Source organism: Muscardinus avellanarius (assembly GCF_963383645.1).
Source record: "Muscardinus avellanarius genome assembly, chromosome: 12".
Classification (NCBI taxonomy): domain Eukaryota; kingdom Metazoa; phylum Chordata; class Mammalia; order Rodentia; family Gliridae; genus Muscardinus; species Muscardinus avellanarius.
In genome coordinates this window covers 3,135,458-3,158,826 of record NC_137798.1, presented here as the reverse complement: position 1 = coordinate 3,158,826, position 23,369 = coordinate 3,135,458, and positions in this window count along the sequence as shown.

The window sequence follows — 23,369 nt, the reverse complement described above, 5'->3', positions numbered from 1 at the left end:
TATGTATTGAAGACCTCCATGAGCCTGCCCTATGCTTCAAGGGTATAACCATTTAATCCTCAGTGGAAAAACATCAAGATCCACAACTCTATATAAATGCTGTCGTCTCCATCTTTTGAAGAGGAAATGGAGAACTAGAGAAATTAATCAATTTCCTAAGATCATAGAGCAAATAAGTAGAAATGCTAGGATGTTATGGAGGCAGTGGGCGGAGTCAAAGGCAAAAATGAAGGAAATCCTGGATATTCCCTGGAGGTCCGAGTCATTCCATTGCCCTCCAACTTTTCCCCAGGGGTACCTCGTTTTCCTTGATCCCACAATTTTAATCGCACCATGAAATTTCAGAACTAAAAGTGTCATTTGGAAAGTGTCCAAACCAAACTCTCCTTTGATTTGCAAAGATACATAAGGTTACAGTTTAGATCTGAAGTGTCCTCCAGGGCTGGTGTGTTGAAGGCTTGGTCCCCAGTGCAGCATGGCTCGGAGGCAGTGACTGGGTCAGGAGGCTCTGACCTCATTAATGGTGGATTAATCCACTTAGGAATTCATAACTCCATGGGCCATTGGGAGATGGTAGAAACCTTAGGAGGTGGGGCCTGCTAAGAGAAAGTAGGCCATTGGAAGCATGCTCTTGACGTGGTCAATGGGTGAAACTTCTAAAACCACAACCCCCTTCCACATAAAACCTTTCTTCCTTTAAGTTTATTTTCTCACAAATATTTTGTCACAGCAACGGAAAGCTAACTAACGCACAGAGGCTCAGAGACCTCATGTGTGCCAGGGCTCATACAATTGGTGAGAGGCAGAGCTCAGAATCCAGCCTTCTCTATTCCTAATTTGCACACCAGCCCCACGGAGAGAGGAGATAAATAGGTGAGTGGCTCTGCGTCTTGGCTCTGGGCACTTGCAGGAGATGGTCGGCTTCCTGTCACTTGTGTGCACCACCTCTTTGTGGAGCGGGAATGTGTGCCAATCCCCACTCCTAGTGAATTCCTTCTATTTTGGCTTTTGAGAAGGTGTGCAAGACAGGTGAGCATGCCACTTCCTGTGTGACTCCTGTTCTTTACCAGAGCCAGCTGTTGAAAGGATTCACTGAAAAACAGTGACCCACAGAGACCCACAGCTCCGCCCCTTCACCCTGGCCTTAGGGCAGTCAGTGCCAAAGCAGAGACTGCCCTCCCTGCTCTTCACGTGTCCCAAAGCCGTGAGGGCAAAGGTGGAAGGGTCTTCCAGCCTGGAGCGAGCCATGTCCCCTTCTTCCCCTGAGAGAAGAGCCAGAGCAGAGGCCTTCCTGGCAGTTGTAGCATTTGTCTAAGATTGCAAACAAAATGTCAAGAAACAAGGCTCTTTACAAGTAGAACAGTTACTCCGGGGCAAATTGGCAGTGGATATTTGGTGGCTGTATTCTTGAGTTTCCAACTTTAAAACACAGACCGAAAGAAGCAGGCCATAGGCCCGTGGCACAGTCTGAGCAGAGATTCTGTTCATAGCACTCACCGGTGTCTCTGGTTGTTGAATAGAGGTCAGATAAATGATCTTTTCGCATGGAACAAAGGGGGCCTAGTTTCTCTTGCTTTCGAGGGAAAGTTACTGATGGGTGATCCATGAGTCCTAGTAGACTGGAACAGGATGTGGGCTATTGTTTTCAGCCCAAAGTCCAGTTGCCACCAAACCTTACTCCCAAGGACTTGGCCAGCAATGCTGCCACAGTTGGAAGAAACTACTCTAAATGGCCATCGGTTCTCTTACACACACACACACACACACACACACACACACACACACACACACACAAACTTATGCCTACATTTACACATAGATCACAAGGAATATTGAACATGCCACATTAACATAATTAAAGCCTTTTTGGATTCTGTCATATAATTTTACTTTAAAGTCTTGGAATGCCTGTTAAATAAGAATGACCATGCAGAAACATTTATTTAAAGCCAAATCTCAAACTTTTAAACTGACTCCCATGCACTTTTATCTCCCTTGGGGGCTTCTGTCAATTTCTGGGCAGTTTATGAGGTCCCTTCTAGCTAAGTGAAAATGGTTCAGTCAAGCTGCTAGCCACCCCCACTAGCAGTAAGCACAGAAACAAAACACTAACTTCCAGTCAAGAACATCTCTTCTTTTTATTATTTTTAAATGACACCAGATTAGCAAAAAAAAAATATGCTAGACAAATATATCAGTCCCAGCTTTGTCACAACTCAGAATATATATTTACTTCACATAAGCATTTATCCAGAACATCTAATATAGAAAAAGTCTAGGTAAGGGCTCCCAGCTGACATACGGACCTCAGCTGATGAATGAAGATCCTCTGCGGTCAGTAACTTCTCTGACACAAACTCTCTACAAACTCCACAGGTATTTTCAATGGGGAGGAAGGTGTAGTCTGATGGCACTGACCCACACCCGCCCCACCTGCTGAACACAGATGTTCCTTGGGCTGAAACTGACTTAAGATTATGAGACTAGAGGACCTTGATCAGGGCACACACCACCACCAGCACTAAGATTTCATCATATCCTCAGTCCCTTTGTGGAATGCCCTCTCTGCTGTTCTTCACTGGTCCAAGGGCCACTCATCATTTAAACCAGTGCCTGAGTTCTAATTTTAAAGTGTTTTCAACTTATCTAGTACTTGTTCACCACCCTCCTCCCCAGAGTCCTGAAGGATCTTCTTGTCTCATTACCTAGAACGCAAAGCTGTTAGACTTAAATTCTCTACTAGCGTAGAAGCTGACGGAGGTCCAAGGCCAACTCAACGTTGGCATCCCCCATACACTTGAACATAGTACTGGACTCATCTATTTTGGCATCTGAGATGTTGTAATGGAAGCAAGGAAGATGATAAAAAAAACAAGGATGTAACCGTGCAGCTGACACCTTGATAATAAAGCTTTGAACTTTCATACCACATTCAATTCACACATTTAGAAAAGAGATCAGGTCGATTGGTAATTAATATTCCATGAATCACATTCACTGCCCTGCCCATGTCTCTGTTTGGAGCCCACTGACCTGACTCATCCCTAGAATACTCAGCCCAGAGAAGTGTTCTAGCTTCAATAGTTCTCCTCCTAGCTAGTCTATTATTATAATAAAGGGGAGGAAGCCAGGTGCGGTGGTACATGCCTATGATCCCAGGACCTGGGAGGCTGGCACAGGAGGATCAAAGATTCAAGGCCAGCCTCAGCAACTAACTCAGCAACTTACCAGAACTTTGTTTAAAAACAAACAAAAAAACAGATTTGAAGAGCTGGGGGCGTAGCTTGGCAGTAGAATGCTCCTGGGTTCAATCTCCAGTACCACAAAATGTAAAATACAAAGCTATAATAAAGGAGTAGAAGACTACCCTCTACTTTCATCTCACCTGAGTAAACCAAAATAATTCAATGTGCCCCCACTCGCATCGTGGACCTTTGAGTGCAGGTGCCCTCGTAATGCCCTCTTCTATGGCTTTAAAGCTGCCACGGGGCTTTCACAAGGAAAGGAAACTAGCCTTGAAATGTCAAAACTATAGAAATGTGAAAAACTAAACTCTCACAGAGCTTATCACATATGAATTAGTATAACATATGAATATAATACAAAGCAACAAAAAAGTCCAAATAAAACAACCTCAGATGTGTGAACAAAGAAAACATTAATTCTAAACAAACATTCTTCAAGATGTTGTGGAAGCATGGAGGAGAATCATTAAAGTGAGACTATTCCTTTGGCAGAATCTTCTGGGAAGCCAGGCGTGGTGGCGCACGCTTGTAATCCCAGCATTCAGGAGGCTGAGACCGGAGGATCGCGGTTCGTGGACAGCCTCAGCTACTTAGTGAGGCCCTCTGCAACTCACTGAGACCTGGTTTCAAAATAAAGGATAAAAATAGGGCAGGGAGTGTAGCTCGGAGGTTGAATGCCCCCAGGGGCGTCAACCATCCCCAGACCCGCAAAAAAAAAAAATCTTCTGGGGGTGACTCTGGGGTCAGTGGATGCCAAACAAAGACATGGGCAGGGAAGCAACTGGTACTCACAGAACATTGATTACCAATTGGCATCATGCCTTTTCCTACTGTGTGGTATAGGCACCAGTACAGCATTTTGGGGCATCTGGGGGATTCTCTCTAAAGGACACTGGTAAGAAGGGACCAGCAGCCTTAGCATGGAGGTTTTCCTTTAGACACAATCTGTGTTATCTCCTCTGCATATATCAAAGAGCATCCGCAAAATAGACCCTTGGTTCTCACTAAGGATTTGGTGAGTGCCAAAGAGATTAAGAGATGAAAGTTTCCTTAATGACCTTCTTCTTGGAAACTACCCAGGAAAAATAAATTCTGTTCCCAAAGAACTTTAAAAATGTTTCCCTTGGCCTGGTGTGGTGATGCACGCTAGTAATCCCAGTACTCAGGAAGCTAAGACAGGAGGAGCACAGGTTCGAGGACAGCCTCAACAAGTAGTGAGAATTTTATCAACCTGTGAGACCCTGTTTCAAAATGAAAAATAAAATAGGGATGGGGGTGTAGCTTGGAGGTAGAATGTCCCTGAGTTCAATCCCCAGTACCACACAAAGAAAGAAGAAAGAAGGAAGAAGGAAGGAAGGAAGGAAGGAAGGAAGGAAGGAAGGAAGGAAGGAAGAAAGAAAGAAAGAAAGAAAGAAAGAAAGAAAGATGTTTCCCTTAAATGAATTCCAAAAGTTAAAGAGATAAAATGGGTTTCAATACTGTTCTCATCACTTTGGGAGGCACAAGGATGCCTCTTTCTTCCTCAAATCTCCTTTATTATTGACGAATCAGACACCAGCATTTCATGTATCCACATTCCTTTTTCTTTTTTTGTTTTTGATGCCAGAAATTGACATTCCAAGACTTGGTGACAATGAGTGATGCGATGACTCAAGCCCATTTGCATTATAATATAATTCTCCCAGGCTAGACTTCCTTTCCAGGAATGATCCTTAAGGAAGTATCAAATACATGGGCATACAAATCTGAGTTTTTGACCTGACGCCAAACTCCATCTTCCACCTACTTTCTGTGCCAACTAGCTCACAAATTGGAAACTCACTAAGATACATCCAGACCTTTTTGTTCTGCACAAGGTGGCAGAGAACATTGTAAACTGGTAGCCTTCCTCCCCATCCCAAACCCACCCCTCTAACTATACACAGTGGGTGTCTTTGTAAAGGTCCGGTGGTCCAGGGAGCAGTTAGGAGTACCTTTCAGGGCAGCCTCCTGTGTCTGCCTTTCTGTCCTGTTCACTGGGATGCCAGCCAGCACGTCATCATCCCTAGCTTCCATACTCAGAACCGAGCACACTGCATGAAACATAGTGAGTAGGTGCTCAAAAAATTGCAAACCAAAAATGAATAGAATGAAACGAGGCTTCATTTCCTCAAGTTCCCTTCAGTTCATCCCCAACATGTGAAAGTTAATTTATTTGGTTCATTCAGGTGAAATCAGAGATGGAACACCGGCCGATATGGTGCCAAGTCATAATCAATAACAAGCTTATAGGCAGAAGCCAGTGCAAGGGTTAAAGTCTCTAGAGTTTGCTGCTGTGACACGGTGTGAGCCGGTCTGACAGAATCCGTAGTTCAATCCAAGTTTGTGTATGCAAATATGAGCTGACATGTGTAACAATTCTTATTTTAGGTTCTCAAAAGAAACTAAAATAGCTTGGCATTTCAGACTAACCAACTTGATTACTCTGGCTTAACAAAACCATTGACAATTTTCTTACAAATCCATTTCGAGAACCGTGAAGCACATCTGGGAAATGCCTGTCTAAACAGGTCCAGCAGATAGGATGGATGAGAGTAAAAGAATAGAAAGTGGCTTTTCTCAGAAAGAAGGATTAAAGAATTCAGATCTTAGCAGTGGAGATATTTCTAATAATGCCAACAGCTCATAAATTAAAAACTCATGAAGGTACCTCCAGATGCCTTTGTTCTGCCTGGTCATGCATGTAGGGAAATGTAGAGGAATTTTAAAAAAAAGTAATTAAAGGACAAAGAACCATAATTCTAGGGTTGTGGAAAGTCAACATGTTCTAAATTCCTGGAGAATAAATGGCAATAGATAGAGCAGAGTGAAGGGCTGAATCACAGACTCAGACTTAAGGTAGAATTATCTGGAAATTATAAGGAGAGTGACGGAGTAAAGTTAAGAAACAGAATCCCAATATGTAGAGATTATTTAGAGTTTATGAAATGACAAAAGTGTAAAAGCAACAATTACATTAGAATGTTCTATAATAATATTATATGCCCTGTTTACATGAAATATTATAATGCTGAGTTCTTGCCTAGAAAATTCACTAAGAATAAGAAAAAGAATCAGGAACGAAATAATACCTATTGTTATGCTTACTATGAGCCAGGCTCGGGACTGGTAGTTTTTTTTTATCATTATTATTTCATTTAGATTAACGTTGGCATAATTGTGCTAATCTTCAAATGTGAATGAGATTTTTAAGTGTGAGATTTTTAGTCAAACTTCTTCCTAAGCGATCTAACATAATTATTCCTCTCTAAAATTAAATGAACAAACATACTAAGTAAAAAAATTAACAGCAAGACTTAACACTTAGCAATACAAGTATATTTCCGGCACTGGCCTGCATGTTTAACATACATTACTTACATGACCTCTTAACAGCCTTTGTAGGTAGATGATAGTGTTCCCATTTTATGGACTAAGAACCTAAGATAATAGATTAAGAAGCTAGTCAAGACAGGTGTGGAGGCTCATGCTTGTAATCCCATTACTTGAGAGGCTGAGGCAAGAAGATCTCAGGTTCGCAGCCAGCCTCAGCTACTTAGTGAGGCCCTCTGCAACTTAGCAAAATCCTGTTTCAAAATAAGTGATAAAAAATAGGGCTGGTGATGTAGCTCGGGCAGACAATGCCTGTGGGTTCAATCCCTAATCCTACAAAAAAAAAAAAAAAAAAAAAAAAAGGGAAGCTAGTCAAAAGTCAGAATTGATTAACAGATGAGGAATTCAAATTATTTTATTCACTCCCTTGCTCCTTCCACTACACTCCTACTTTTCAACTGGTTTTCAGAAAAAGATGCCACTTATAGCCATAATGAAGAGGTATATGTAACTTTCGAAGGGAAATCTGAGGATGTTAACTTTTCTTCACGATGGAAAAGCAGCAGGAATAGAAGCAAAAGGGTGAACAGAGCAGATGTGGATTGTGGTTCTTCTTTTTAAGATCTGATGTCTCTCATCTTATGTATTTGTAGTGTATAAGGAGCAAAAGCCAAAAAAAAATTAGGGGGGGGGGTTGTACTGAGGGTGGAACCCAGGGGTTTTTCTACCTCCGGGCTATATTCCCAGACCTATTTTATATTTTATTTGGAAACAGGGTCTCACTAAGTTGCTGAGAGCCTCACTAAGTAGCTGAGGCTGGCTTCGAACCTGTGCGACCCTCCTGTCTCAGCCTCCCGAACAGCAGGGATTACAAGTGTGCGCCCCACGCCCGGCTCAAAAGCCAAATTTTGATATTGCTGGTTCCATTCCTGCCTATACGCCTATAACACTCCTTCCTCTAATTCGGATCTTCAGTGTCCCCCAAAGGTCCCCAGCATGGCATTGTTGGGATGCAGTGGACCTTCCAGAGGTGGAGCTGAGTGAATGATCTTTAGGTCACTGGGTGTGCCCTCAGGGCTCTCTGAGACCCCTGCTCCTCCTCTGTCTCTCTTTCATACCCTGGTGAGGAGAGCTGTGTATTCTTCCAAGAGCTCTCACTACGTTGTGCTGCCTTGCCCAGAGTAACAGGCCAACGGACCGTAGATTGACACATCTAAAACCTGAGCCAAAATAAACCTTTTCTTTTTTAAACCAACTCACATATTTGTTATAGTACCAGAAAGCTGACTAATATGCTCCTAAACACAATATACTCCTAAATGTGATTCTAACAGAAAATTGGTTTACAGTTAGCACATGTAATTTGTGTTAGACACTTCTGCCAAAACACAAAGTATATATCCTTGAGTTCCCAGAAATTATCTACCTTCCTTTATTTCAAGATTAGCTATAGTCTTTTATCACTCCCTGCAGAGACAGTGCCATGGAAATAGCTTATTTTGGGGGGCCCAATCTGCCTAACCCCCTATGCTACTTGCTTTTAAACCCATATACAATGAGAGACCTGAATAATGTGTTTTAAATATCAGTTCCCTGGGACCCATTACCTGAGATTCTAATTTCTCTGGTCTGAGGTTGGGCCTGGGAGTTGCCTATCTACTTCCTCTCAGGTTGTTTTCATGTGTAGCCAAGATTAAGAATCCTTGGCTTACATAATGCCTGTTTCCACCCTTGCCATGGGCACTATGCCCCCTCCATCTGGCATTTCAAATGGCTAGGAAGTGCTGGAAGTCACTGAGGATTATTACTTTCTTCCAGTACCCCCCTTTTCACTTTTATATTTCCCATACATCTTTCTTACATAAGACTTTGTACTCAAAAACTATATTCAAGAATTCCTTACAGCTAAGTAAGGAATTCTTACAGCTAAGTAGCTCAAAGAAGCAAGAAATAACTTATCTACTTAGCCCTACATATATTCTTGCCTATTTTTCTAATACTTTTGACTAGCTAATAGGAAGATGAGACTCCCTGAAAACTTTCAAGAAAATACCCAAATAGTTTGGGAAAAAATCTGGTTATTCCATGGACTTATTTTCATAGAGTGACAGTATCACAGAAACTTCTACTGGGAAGGAGCATAAAGCTGTAATGCCTTAACCTCAGAGGATGAGGTAACGCCAGGAGACTAGGACTATCCAAAAGAAGAGCAGGAAACTTCCTAGGAACCAAGTCGTCCCCACAATGTGTCCCTCTGTGTTTGTGATCGCCACTGCACCACATGATGGGCTCGGTGGAGCCCACCACATACAGAAAATTCAGCAATTGGTGGAAATTCAATTTATAAACGTGAGTGCATCTACGACAGCACGTGATAAAACCTTAATTAATGGAAAAAAGGAGGAAAGGCTTACATATACTCATATTCCCATCCTCGCACTCAGGCCTTTTTCCTCATTCCAAATACATAACTACCTGCATTTCAGAGATAAAAGAACTACGGCTCAGAAGAGTTAAGGTGGAGTCAACATAGTGGGTAGGAAACACAAGTACAACGTAATGGGTAGAAATAACACACAACATAAATACATCAGACAAGAAGTACAACATTATGGGCAGGGAATCCATGTCCAAATCCTGACAGCATCACCACCTACAGGATTTGTGATTTGGGGCAAGTTCTTTTCCTTGAGTTTCTGCTTCCCTGACTATAAAATATAAAAAGTAGTAAAAATTCTTATACATTTGTAGTGAGATTTAAGTAAAAATACATGTAATGTAGCAATCACCAATAATTTAGTAGCCCCTGTCAATTTAGTTAGTGTAGGTGAGACTCGAGATAACATAAGAGTCAGAGCCAGAAAATGAACTCTGCTCTCTGAAGCCCTGTTCCCTTTCTACAACCCAAGAGACAGCTGCCAAAAGAGTTTAAAAAAAATCTGAATTGAGAAGGTCAGGAAAGACTCTCAAGCAGAGGAGAGAAGAAATTAGCTGGGTATCAAAGTACGAATTCAGGCAGGCAGGAAGACTTTTATTTTCCTCCCTGAGAGTCAGGCTAATTCCAGAACTACTGCTTTTTTGGCACCCAGCACCATACATTATAGTCATTAAATCTGATTGCTTTTTGATATACAGGGACAAACGTTAGCCTGACACAAAGCAGCTATGAAAAAACAAAAATTAGGATGGCAAATTTCCGAGTTCCAAGACTAATTCCCTCTGCTAAATCTATTAACACACCAGTCATTTGTTCTCCATATCCCGGTCATTCTGAGCCAGGCCTCTCAAAGGGCAAGGCGTGGTCAGTGTTCCCTGGAGGCAACACAGAGAGACGAGCCTGCGGAAACTCTTGACATCTGTGGGTCTTTGCGTGGAAGGGTACATCTTGGAGTATGCCTGCTCATGCAGCTACCTTCCAAGGTGCCCGACACTTCTCTCTTGCTTAATGGGCTCCACATGCTGCCACGGCTATTTATAAAAGCATCCCGTGTGTGTTTTGTTAAAGCCTCGAGATCATATTTCTCCGATTAGTGAGTCTATTTCCTACAATTGGTCCATTAAATATTGCCTCCCTTTTCCTCTTCTCCACATTCTTGAAAATCCACAATCAACTATACATACAAATGTACAGGACTATAAAAATATTTTAAGCCAATATTTGCCTTCCCTGTTATTCTTACGCTTCCATAAGTGTGAATTTCTACAGCCTGCTCTTCGTGGAAACTTCGATCTGACAGAAGGTGAATTCAGCTGAAGAGGCAGGAAAGGAGAGCCACAAGGTGCCTACCTAAATGGAAGCAAAGCCCCAAAAGGGCTGCAGGAAAATAAGAAAAGTCTAGATAGAAGAAAAGTGCAGGCCAAAGGGGAGAAAAGACAAAACAGGCTGAAGGGACTAACGAAGAAACTAAGAGCCTTATCTATAAAAGTGGAGAAATCAAGAGGGTTCAGTTTTTGATGAAGCAGGAAATAAAGAAACCAAGTCTGGGTTGACATCATACACCATTTCCCGGTGGTCTCTGTCTCCCGTGTAAAATCTGGAGGGCTATTTTTTGTCAACTAATTTATTTTATTTTTTATTTTTTATTTTTTGATGGTGGTACTGGGGTTCCTAGAAGCCCTTCTACATCCGGGCTACACTCCCAGACCTATTTTTACATTTTTATTTGGAAACAGGGTCTCCTAATCCAGCGTGCGCGGCTGGCCTCGAACCTGCGCGATCCTCCTGCCTCTGCCTCCCAAGCGTGGGGATTACGAGCGTGCGCCACCATGCCGGGCTTTGTCAACTATTTTATAAATGTAATTATTTTTGTAGCTCTAGACACACATTTCCTGAAAGGATAAAATACCACCTCACCCCCATTTACACATGTTTAGGTTAAGTGCAGTACTTACAAAGGTGAAATTTTGTGCCAACTGTGTATCTTTCTATACGGTCAGAAAAAGAATTACAGGAGGCTATGACCACCTTAGGTATCAGCTTAACAATACATAGGTCAGGGAAGGAACAGATTTTATATCCCATAATATAGTTGCCACCATGCATTTAACGTCATAAGCACTTTAAATTACTTCTGTTTTCATTTGATTTTGAGTAGGATTGTGTCCTAAAGAAAGCTACTCCCAGATCTTGGTGCAGATATGCTCTCTGTCACACCTTTGGCCACGGTGGTCCCCTTTTCCTAATAACTATGTTAATGTCCTATGAAAAATTAAAAATTTGAGTAGGTAAAGTATGGTATAAGACATTAATTATAAATCATTGAAACATATATTATGTACAAATTATTCATAATTTCCATGTTCTAATCTCCAAACAAAAACTAGTATGATATATTAAAAATCTTAGTACATATTGCTTTCTCCAATTCCCTTGTTTTAATAGGATATCAAAAACAGGATCTGTCAAAAATGAAATTCTTAGCCGGGTGTGGTGGCACACACTTATAATCCCAGCATTCGGGAGGCTGAGACCGAGGATCGTGGTTCGCCAACAACATTAGCTACTTAGTGAGGCCCTCCACAACTTAGTGAGACCCTGTTTCAAAACAAAGAATAAAGCTGGGCGCGGGGGCACACGCTTGTAATCCCATCATTTGGGAGGCTGAGACAGGAGGATCGCGGTTCGCGGACAGTCTCAGCTACTTAGTGAGGCCCTTTGCAACTCAGTGAGACCCGGCTTCAAATTAAAGAATAAAAAATTGGGCAGAGGTGGTGTAGCTCAGAGGTCAAATACCCCTGCGTTCCATCCCCAGACCTGCAAAAAAAAAAAAAAAAAAAAAAAAGAAATTCTTAGCCTAATAATCTTATTTAATCCATATAGAAATCCTGAGTTACCTATTATCCCTTTTTATTTTTTTGCTGAACCCAGAGACATTCTACCTCTGATCTACAACCAAGCATTATTTTATTTTTTATTTTGAAATAGGATCTCGTTAAGTTGCCGAAGCTAGCCTCAAACCTTTGATCTTCCTGTCTCATCCTCCCAAATAGTAGGATTATAGGCTTGCACCACCATGCCCAGATAGTATCCTATTTTACAAGCAATAAAATGGTACTTAGGGATAAAAAGTAACTTACTTAGAGACACACAGCCAGTCGGCAGCTGAGCCGGAGCCCTTTCCAAGTGGCTCCAGGACCTGACCATGGAACCCCTCACAGGTTCCCACACCTGTGGCACAAGGTTAATGTTTCTGAAAGCTTAAAGGATATGATTGTGGGTGCCTGGATGGCTCTTTTTTTTTTTTTTTTTTTCAGGTCTAGGGATGGAACCCAGGGACATTCGACCTCCTAGCTACATCCCTGCCCTGTTTTTTTATTCTTTACTTTGAGACAGGGTCTCACTAAGTTGCAGAGGACCTCACTAAGTAGCTGAGACTGTCCATGAACCACAATCCTCCAGGCTCAGCCTCCCAAATGCTGGGATTACACGTGTGCACCACCATGCCTGGCAGCCTGGATGGCTCTTAATACTTAGAGTATAAAACTAACCTAACCCTCTTCCCTAAAGCCTCATCACAGTACTGTTTACTGGGCCCCTCTCAGCATGCCAGCAATGCCTTGAAATCTGGTACATCTACTGCCTTGGCCTCTTTCTGTATATCCACAGTCGCCTCATTCCAATAGCTCAGTCCCATTGATTGCATCTCCGTAAGGGCTCCTCCATCAGCCCCTTGCCTCTAACTCTCCACCTGCCCCACACCAGGCTCTTCAGAGTCTACTCCTGGACCAGTGCAGTAGCCCCTGTGTTGGAAAGAAGTCTCTGGACTTCAAGAAAAACAAACTCACTTCAACATAGCCCAGGGGAAAGAAAGGTTGATTGGATAGACCCTGGGAAGGAGGTCCACAGAACAGAGGGTGGGTGCAAGCGTTGGGCTTTGGGAAGAACTAGAAATAAGGAAGTGAGCGTCCACTCCAGCCCCTTCCCTCTCCTTGTCCCTCTTCTTGTCCCTGCTTCTGGGCCCACCACTGTCATTCTGCTCCTGCATGTCCCCCCACCCCCGCCAGAAAATACCACAGGGTGAATTCAGAGTGTACCCACCCCCAGCTCCTGCAACTGAAAGAAACATCCTCTCCTCCCAATCTGTGGTGAAAAGAAGGGGGAGAGAAAAGAACCCCAGGGAGGCATACCTCTACATCAATCAAATGTGACCAGAGAGCAGGGTCAGGGAAGGACAAGAAAACGCGCTTGGAACAGAGGCAGGATGCCAGGACAGGCTGCAGACCTTTCCATCCACCATAGATTTGTCTTTGCTGTTCCCTCCCTTCACATCCTCCTGTGGTCTCTTCTAATGACCTTCACGTCAGGCCATTTTAAACAGCGCCAGGAAGCTTTCTTCCATCACCACTAAGAGGCCTTTCTTTCAGTCTCCCACTACACTGCAGTAGCTGTTTCCTCCCACAGAAAATGTTTCACTATTGACCTTGCAGTGAGGTTAGAGTGTGCAAAGCCGGGAGTGATGGTGCACAACTGTGATCCCAGTAGTTGGGCAGCTGAGACAGGAGGATGGCAATCTCAGGCAATCTGGAGGCCAGCCTTAGTAACTTAGCGAAAGCTTGTTTCAAAATAAATAATGAAAAATAAATAAATAAATAAATAATGAAGAGCCAGGCATGATGGCACACGCTTGTAATCCCAGTACTTGGGAGGCTGAGACGGGAGGATCGGGGTTTACAGCCAGCCTCAGCTACTTAGTGAGGCCTCCCATAATGTAGTGAGACCCTGTTTCAATATAAAGAATAAAAATCTGGCCGGAGGTGTAGCTTAGAGGTAGAATGCCCCTGAATTCAATCCCCAGCACCACAAAAAATAAACTAATTAAATTAAGTAATTAAAAAGAGCTGAGGGTGTACTTTTGGAGGCAAAATGCCCTGATGTTCAATCCTTAGTACCAAAAAACCAACCAACCAAAAAAAAAAAAAAAAAAAAAAAAAAAGTGTTCGAAAGTTTGCAAGTTTCCTGGCAGAAATAAGTTTCATTAGGGGAGATGTCAGATCTTAATCACATGTACTTCCCAAAAAGTGCCATACAAAATTCTTGCCTATGCCAGATATTCAATAACTGTTCTCTGAATTGAGTGCAGAAGTACAACTGTCTGAGAAAAGTGTCAGTAGCCGCCCTGAATGACAGATTCCACATTAAACGACCACATCACTTACACATTTGATATCAGAGAGATGCCTTTGGATTCATTTAAACTATACCTAGGCTCAGATGTGGCCTCTGCCTTCCTAGGATCAGGAGCACGTGCCTCTTATGCCCAAAATGGGAGTTGACAGTAGCTCCCCAGAAGCACTGTCCTTACTTAGGCTTGGAGAATCACCTGAGTCCAGGACATGGGAACGTTGCAGTCTTGCAAGAGCCATGCACAGGAGGAAACTCCACCAGAAAGAGAGGCTTCGTGCTCTGCTGTCAGAGTTCTGAAATTCTTGATCATTATGCCTCTGAATTTGTAATGTCTGATAGGACCATTAAGCTCACTTCAGGGGCCTTGCACCATCGGCTCAGCTTTGGTCCTGACACCCTCCACTTCTCAGAGGCAGATTCTCAGCCACCCTCTTGCCCACTACATGGTACCCTGGGCTCTACCTAGTTGTTGCCCTCCCTGCAACAAATGGGGTCCTGCACACCGGTACAGGGAAGATCAAGGTTAGGAATGTGTGTGCCAACACAAGGCCTGCTGACCCCATCCTGGCCTGGGGCCTAGTAGAGCAGAGAGTGTTTATTGAGCAACATAGGAGGGGCCATCCTCTCACCCACTGCATTCAAGAATGGGAACCATTTACCCTCATGGGCTGGGGAAGATGAGATGCCTGGTTCAGCTGAGTTCCCCATCCTGGCTGGGACATGGCACATCAGATCATCAGCTAGTGAAGCACACATATATACAGAGAGAGAGAGAGAAAGAAAATTTGTGGAGCAGAGCCCCTGGGAGCTTATGAGGGTCTATACTTACTCCAGAAAGGAATATAATATTAAAGAGCAACTAAAAATCACATGGGCAGGTAGAGACCAAGGAGGGAAGAAAACAGATTTCTATTTTAGACCCTAATTGCATTTTTCCTTCTTTTTGAAAGAAGAACCTCATATTGTTATTTTGCACCAAACCCTGCAAGATAGGTAGCCATCCATATAAGCAGAGTACGTAAAAGATGGTACTTGGTAATAGATAAGTATTTTATTATGATAAATAACACTAGATGTTCATCTGAAGTCTGACAGCTTCACAAGATAAGAATTTTCCAAAATTATTTAACATTCATAATTTTATTTGAGCCTCTGAACTAGATAGGAGATGGGAATTGTGTTGATTTTGCAAATGAGGAATCTAAAATATAGAGAAGTTGGGAGGCCCCAAAATTATGTCGCCATTTGGTGGCAAAGCAGGACTTTCTGACTTGCCTGATTTCACCTGGGGCACCGCCGGTCAGGCACCCAAGAGGCAGCTGGCCGTTTCATGAGTCACCCTGTTCTTACTTCTGTGGAGGGCGAAGGAGCACTGTGCTGTCTGGAAACTGCAAGAAGGAGTCCCATCCTTGCCCTGAATTTATTTTCTTTCCCCAAACTCCCCAAACCATAAAATCCAAAGACGATTCCTAAGAAGCCAGCCATCCAGCTCTGAAAACTCAGCCCGAGGTGTGTATGGCAGGGCCACAGAGATGTTTCTTTGCTCCTGTTGACTCAGGACTGTTTACCTGGCTCCTTGCTTCCAATTTCCTTGCCTCGGAACTTGCACAGCCCTCAGATTTATGCTCTAGGCCGACTGGGGATTTACGGTGCGTTCATCGCCCTTCCCACCCCAGGACACAGCACCTCTCCCTGCAGCTGTCAAAACCACCCACTCTCACCCAGCCGAGCATCAAGAAGTTCACCGAGGGAAACTCTAGGAAACAACACCCAGCTCTGGCCAAATGGTTTTGCCCAGTTGCCCAAGCCCTGGTGATAAAAATGCCAAATATAATACAGAAATACAGAGTGAAAAACAGAGGCCAGACTAGCCCAGAGGTTAGGGTGGGGCAGGAGTCAGACTAGAACAAGAGGGAAGAGAAGGCTGGCAGATCCCACGTTCCTGAACCTGCCCTCACGAGCCCTGGAGATGACTAGAGCACATGAAATCACACTCCATGGGTGCTGTGTTTAAAACAGGTACTCTTGGGGTTGAATTAACCCCAGAATTGGCTTCCTCAAGTCTCAGAAGAATTTTTTTTCTAATGATCTTAACTTTCATTATGGTAATAATAAATGAAAGATGAGTGTAGAGTCAGAGGCTAAATGTGACTGAGCCAGCCATTGACATTGGTCCTTAAGCTGGAAAAAGTACAGATTTTTAATAATAGCTGCATACATTGAATATAAGCCATTTGCCATCCACTGAGCTTTGCCTGTGTTATGTGTAATCCTTTAGTAGCTCTGGATCATGTTTCCTATTAAGACCATCTTAAAGATAAATGAGGCTTAAAAGCTAGTATAATTTGCCCAAATTCACACGGTACATTTCACTGCCAATGGTTGAGACTCAGGTACAATATTTCTCTATCAAGCAAGTTCGACTCACGTTCTTCTCACCGGGGCATTCATTGCTGTAGCCCATGGGGAGACATAACAATGGCTTTCAGCCCTGACAGCCTGAGAAGTACTCAACCTGCTCTATAGGAAGATGGGCTAGTCTTAAGTGGCAAGTGGTTCTGGACCTGTCATCAGAGTTCCAGAGATCCTTCAGAACGGATGACGGACGTGGGGGATAGGGCTTTCCATTACTGGAAGGAAGGCAATGTGGACACTGCTGGTTTTCCATCAGTTTGTTTTGCCCACCCCATTTCTTCTTCTCGTCACTACCAGATATCTTCCTTACATCAGCATTTATTCCAGCAACAACAAATTAAGACTACAGAGAAAAACTGAAATGCTCTGCTTCTATAACTGCGTCAGGTACAACGTGGCCAACGGAGAACGGAAATAGGAATTTCTACCTATTGAAAACATTTAGTTTTAATTTTATCTGAATTTTATTAATTCCTGCTTTTGCTTCCTTTATCAGTTTCGACAGCTGAGAGCAAGAGAGATTAATTAAAAGGAATCAGTACAAAATATGCTAAGGATTTATTTTATTTATATATTTGTGGTACTGGGGATGGAACCCAGGGACATCCTACCTCCGAGCTACACCCCCAGCCCAATTTTTCATACTTTATTTGGAAACAGGGTCTCGCTAAGTTGCAAGGAGCCTCACTAAGTAGCTGAGGCTGGCTGCAAACCTGCGATCCTCCTGTCTAGCCCCCCAAGTACTGGGATTACAAGCGTGCCCCACCACGCCCGACTGATAAGGATTTAAAATACGGGCATTGGTATTGGTAGGAGGCCAATATGACAGATCTATAATTGTCACGTGTTGATAAACCATGGCTGTGGGAAATAAAGAAGGAGAAGGGCTCATATAACGGGCTTCTCTTCTGCAAGAATCCACAGGTAATGGGATCGTCAATAAGGTGAGAAACAGAACAGAGAAGAATAATCAGAAAATATTTTCGGGATGAAGTATTTGTGTGACGTACACGGGAAGGTGTCTAGTAAATACTATATCATATGGGGCAGATGATCCTGGGGGGGACTATGCCAGAGATAGAGATTCTGGTAGTTCTGCCATCCCATGTGGTCCTCAGAGTAGATGTTGCCTAGAGACGTCAAGGCCTAGGCCCTGAGAGGTACCAACACACATACACAAGATGGACTAAAAAAGAAGAGTAAAAAGGGGGCTGAAAAATAGAAAGAGGAGACAGAATAGCTCCTAAAGCCATGAGAGAAGAAGTTAATGTAGCCCGTCGACAGGTTCTTACTAGACATAATTCTTTTGCTTAAAGATTTTCTACATAAAGTTTTGGTTAAATGTCCCTCTGCAATCTGAAAATGATTCCACATTGGCTCCTGTTTACCCTGTAATCTGGGGTAAGTTCATCCGGGTAGCTATATCTTTTCAAATCAATAACAGCAGAACACCAAACAGTAAGTTCCACGTGAGAAAAGCAATTGAGAAAGGACCTAAGCCTAGATAGAGGCTTAAGAAAAAGCCTGGGCTATAGAAACCTAAGCAGAGCTGTCACAACAGCATCAGGCAGATCTCCAATGCAGAAGAATTCTCAGTGATTTACGCTGATATTTTATCCAGTGGAAGCCTAACTTCTTACTTCTGAAGTATAGGCTACGCTTGGTGACTTCCTTCCCAAAAGTACTGTATGAAAAGGGGTTGGAGGAGTAACTACGTTAGAGAAAACTGACAAACATTTCCTGACCCAGGTGACCCAGACCAACATCAGCAGAGGTAAATCATGTCGGCAGTATGCAACCTTAATATGAAGGCACTTCACCGCTGTGGTCTTTCTCCCCCGAGCCCATAACTTCAGCTAAATCATAAGGAAATCACCAGGCAAATGCAACAGAGAAGCATTCTACAATACACATGACTAGTACTCCTCAAGCCCAGGATGAGACAGGAGGATTACAGGTTAGAGGTCAACCTCAGCAACTTAGTGAGATTCTGTCTCAAAATTTAAAAAAAAACAAACAAACAACAACAACAAAAAAACAGTACTGTGAGTGTAGCTCAGAGGTAGAATGCTCCTGAGTTCAGTCTCCAGTAAAAACAAAAAAAGACTGTCAAGGTCACCAAAAATAAGGAAAGGCTGAAAAACTATCATGCCCAAGAGGGGCCTAAAAAGACATGGCTTTAAATGTAAGGTGGTATCCTGGATGGGAAACTGGAACCAAAAAAAAGGCGTTAGATGAAAGCTGAGGTATTAGATAGCTGCGTGAGTGTGGGCTTTATTTGATAATACCATCAATATTGGCTTAGTAAGAGTATGACAAATGCATCATACTGTTGAAGGGGGTTAATAGGGGAAGGTGGACCTGGGGTATATGGAAGTTTTCTGTAGTATTGGCACAAATTTTCTATATCTAAAATTATTTAAAAATAGAAAGTTTATTTTAAAAGAAAAAGTCATCGCGAGGACATAATCACGTCAGAAGAACAAGTCAGTTTTGTTAACCTTTGCCTGCATCACGCTTCTTTCAGGGAGGCAGCCCTGGCCAGGAAAATTTTCACTAGGGGAAAAAAAAGACAAAATTGGATGGCCACTATTCACCTCTGATCTGGGGAGAGTAAAGAAGCTATTTCAACAATTTGATAGTTAGCCAAGGTCAAGTCTAATATTTTAATGTGTTGCTAATACATGGTGTCCGGTAAAATTGAGAATGATTAATTAGTGTCTTCCTCTAATATATGAATAAGCCTTATACCTAAAATGTTAAGGGCTCATAGTAACTAAAAGTCTACTTCCAAATGGTCGGAGCAATTAAATATATCTTTCCATTTGTTTGCTTATTTGTTTTTTTCAGGAGACACTGAGACCATTCTGTCATAAGGATCAAAAACCATCCAAACACCTCCCATTTCTCCTTGCTTTCCCCTTCCAATAGGGGCCATCAAAACTTGATGGTTTTAATTACATTGTTAAATCTGCACCATCTCTTTTCCCGTAACTGCCTCCAGCTGGCGTCTTGGCTGCCTCCCTGGGAAGGACAACTGGATACCTCATGGAAAAGTCAACCTCAGAAACAATTCTACTTGGAGATACTGGACCGGGGCTCGACCCCTTTTTGCTTTTAACCTCCTATCTTTGTTAAATAAAAGGTTGACAGAGAGGCTTATGTATTTTCAGGTGAGCGTATAAATACTCAAAGTTGATAGGATGTTACATCTAGGAGGACTCTTCAAATAAGGACAATTAAGTTCAACTCTATATCCTACAGGAAGGAAGTGGAAATCCAGAAAGTCACAGAGCTCGATATAATCAGATGGAAACTAGAAGCCTGGCTGCTAGAGGAGAAAGAGGTTAACTCTAAAAAGAGGTCTGTTTTCCATTTCTGCACATTTTACTGCAAGTTACATAATTTTATTTTTTATGTCTGATTAAAAATCCATTATATATGTCACATGTGTTTCATCTGTTTACAATGTTTAGGTTAGTTCCACAATTGGCTGTTGCAAACTATACTTCTATAAATATGGGTATATGTATCACTCTAGTATTTTGACAATTCTTTTGGAAAGATACTGATGAGTGGTATAGCTGGTTTATATTGTGGTTCAGTTCTTAATTTTTTTTTAGTATTGGAAATTGAGCCCAGGGGCATTCTACCTCTGAACTATACCCCCTGCCCTATTTTTTTGTGTGTGGTACTGGGGTTCCTGGAAGCTCTTCTACCTCCGGGCTACACTCCCAGACCTATTTTTACATTTTTATTTGGAAACAGGGTCTCCTAAGCCAGCATGCGCAGCTGGCTTCGAACCTGCACGATCCTCCTGTGTCTGCCTCCCAAGCGCTGGGATTACAAGCGTGCACCACCACGCCCAGCTCTCTATTTTATTTGGAAACAGGGTCTCACTAAGTTGCTGAACCTGACTGCAAACCTGTGATCCTCCTGTCCCGGACTCTCAAGTACTTGAATTATAAGCATGTGCTTCTACACTCGGCTCCATTCCTAGTCTTTTAAGAAAGTTTCATACTAATGAGATGGGCTAATGGTTGGACTAATGAGATCAGCCAGACTCAGAAAACTGAAGACGACATGTTCTCTCTCGTATGTGGATGCTAGAGAGAAGAAAAAAGAAAAGAGAGATTTCATAAAAATCAGGAGAGAGACCAGTAGAACAGTGGGAGGGTTCGGGATGGGAGGAGGAGAGGAAAGTGGGAGGGTATGGGGAAGAAAACAAACCAAATAATATCACCTGCATATATGAATACATCACTATGGTTCTAACTAACTTGTACAATTACAATGGGCCAAGAAAATATTTTTAAAAAGAGAATAGGTGTATTTCCCCCTGGGTCCTTCAGCTTATTACCAAGAGAGATGGTCCACTATATAAAGATCACTCCAAAGAGTATTTTCTATTACTTGGCTCCTGCAGATGTATTCCTCTGGAGCCTACAGTGCTGAACACAGAGGCAGCACACAGGAGATACAACATGAAGTGTGGATTAGACAATCTACTCATAAAGCCAAAGTCTAGTCCCTGCTTTCTGAAGTAATCCCAGGTCTCTAACTGAATGGCATTCCAGCCACGTCGTCATCTCCCCTCGGATCCTCAACTCAGCATGGGAATTTTTACCATTATTGTTTCAATCATTGTGAAAAAGTAAGGCAGAGCGGGGGGTGGCAGCAGCACAGAGGAAAAGTGGGTCATTGTGTCCTGTTAAAGCCATAGTAAGCACCGGGTGTGGAGGGCACCTGTAGGTCCAACTATTCAGAGGCTTGGTGGAGGATCACGTGAGCCCAGGAGTCTAATACCAGCCTGGGCCACACAGTGAGACCCCATCAGTGATGGTGTGGATATGAAATATCTCCCAAAGGTTCATGTGTTGAAAGCTTGCTCCCCAATACAGCAGTATCCAGAGGTCGGACTATTGAAAAGTAATTGAATCATGAGGTCTCTGGCTCTACCAATGAATTAACTCATTGATTGAGTCATAATTTATCGGATTATTGACAGGAGATGGAAACCTATAGGGCGGAGCCCAGCTGAGAAAATAGGCCCTTGGGCGTGCCCATGATGACCTCTCCCCACTTCACTCTCTCTCCCTGTTCCCTGGCTGCCAGTTTTACTTTGCCACACCCTTCTTGCCATGACTTTCTGCCTCACCACAGGCCTCAAAATAACAGAGCCAAGTGGCCATGGACTGAAACCTCTGAAACTGTGGGCCAAAATCAACCTTTCCCTTTTTACATTGGTTTTCTCAGGTATTTTGTCACAACGATGCAAAACTAACTAATATGCCAGCTCAAATACAGCCATGCCATAGTAAGGTCTCAATATCAGCACCAACCAAAACTGACTTGTGGCATCACAGGAGGCATTAACCGAAACTAGTCACCCATTTCCCTAAGTGCTGCCCAGCAGCGCCTAACACTGGTGGATCCGTTGGTCGTTATCACCACACGGCATAGAGATAAGCAGGCATTCTCAAACTCATTTTTTCTTTGTGCCCCCAAACTCTTCCATTATTAAAGTTCCAGGCAGCAAGCATGACTTTCTAGCTCCCCTTTGAAATAATTTCTAAGTGCATTAATAATCTGACCAGCTTTGTTTGCCTGTCATACTTTCTGTTTCTATAAATACGCAAGCATGTTTCCTAATTAAGTTCTTATGTGGATTGTGTTAAGTCTGTGGGTTTTGGTGACTGCTAAAGTGCCCTGTGGTTTTGTCCTTTTATTTCAGGAAATACTTTTCCAAGTTATCCTCTCTGGTTTATATTTCTGTGTTCAGGAAGTTCGCTTTCTTGCCAGTGGTCGGTGCTCATTTTCCTCTTGACTGTGGGGTGGGGGTGAGTGTCTAGTTGTGTGATAGGAGATAGACACCTACCCTCTACAAAACCAGGTATAGAATAAAAACACCACCAACATCGTATACGTTGCCAAATTCACAGTGGTTGGTCCGTTGTCACTGTTAGTTGGGAGACTATTAACGATTGCATTTGGAAACATAAATATCACAGCTTTCAGTTATAGCCTATCCATCTCAAAAGATTAGCCAAGACATAATTGGGGCAGGGTTTTTGTTGGTTTGTGTGATTTGGTTTGGTTTGAGTTGGGTTGGGTTTTTTAGCACTTCTACATTTCAATCTATTTTACTTAACGCTTAATTTGTGAATGCACATATAAAGATTATAAATCTGAAGTTACCAACTTCATTGTGTTAGGGATAAAAGTTTGCTTACTATCCTATTCTAGTACCTCACCCAGATCCCCAAAAAGGAGACACACACACAAAAAAGAAGTGGGGCAGAATTTGATGAGAGAATACACTATTGAATATGTGTCACTAGGCGAGTTCAAGCTCTTTCAAACTCAGGCCTTCGATTCTGCTTTTCCCTGGCACGGGAAGCTTTGAACATTTTTCTAAAAGCTTGTTAATGAATAGGGACTAGAGGAGACACATTTTATCAACTCCAAGCCTCCTAATACCTACTTATTCAGGTCTTTGATAAACAACTGATGCAAACTGTAGCTCCATCAGTTCTGGCCTCACCTTTAGGGCCTATGTCAGCCTTGCTTCTTTTCAGCCTTTCTGATTGGTGGCCAAGGGAATAAGAACAGTGAATAGGCCAATGGGTGTGCTGAGCTCTCGGGCTATTAAGATGAGTATGCAAATAATAGTGTAGTGGAAGGGCAAGACACTAGAAGAGAGAAAAACATGATGATGATGATGATGATGATGA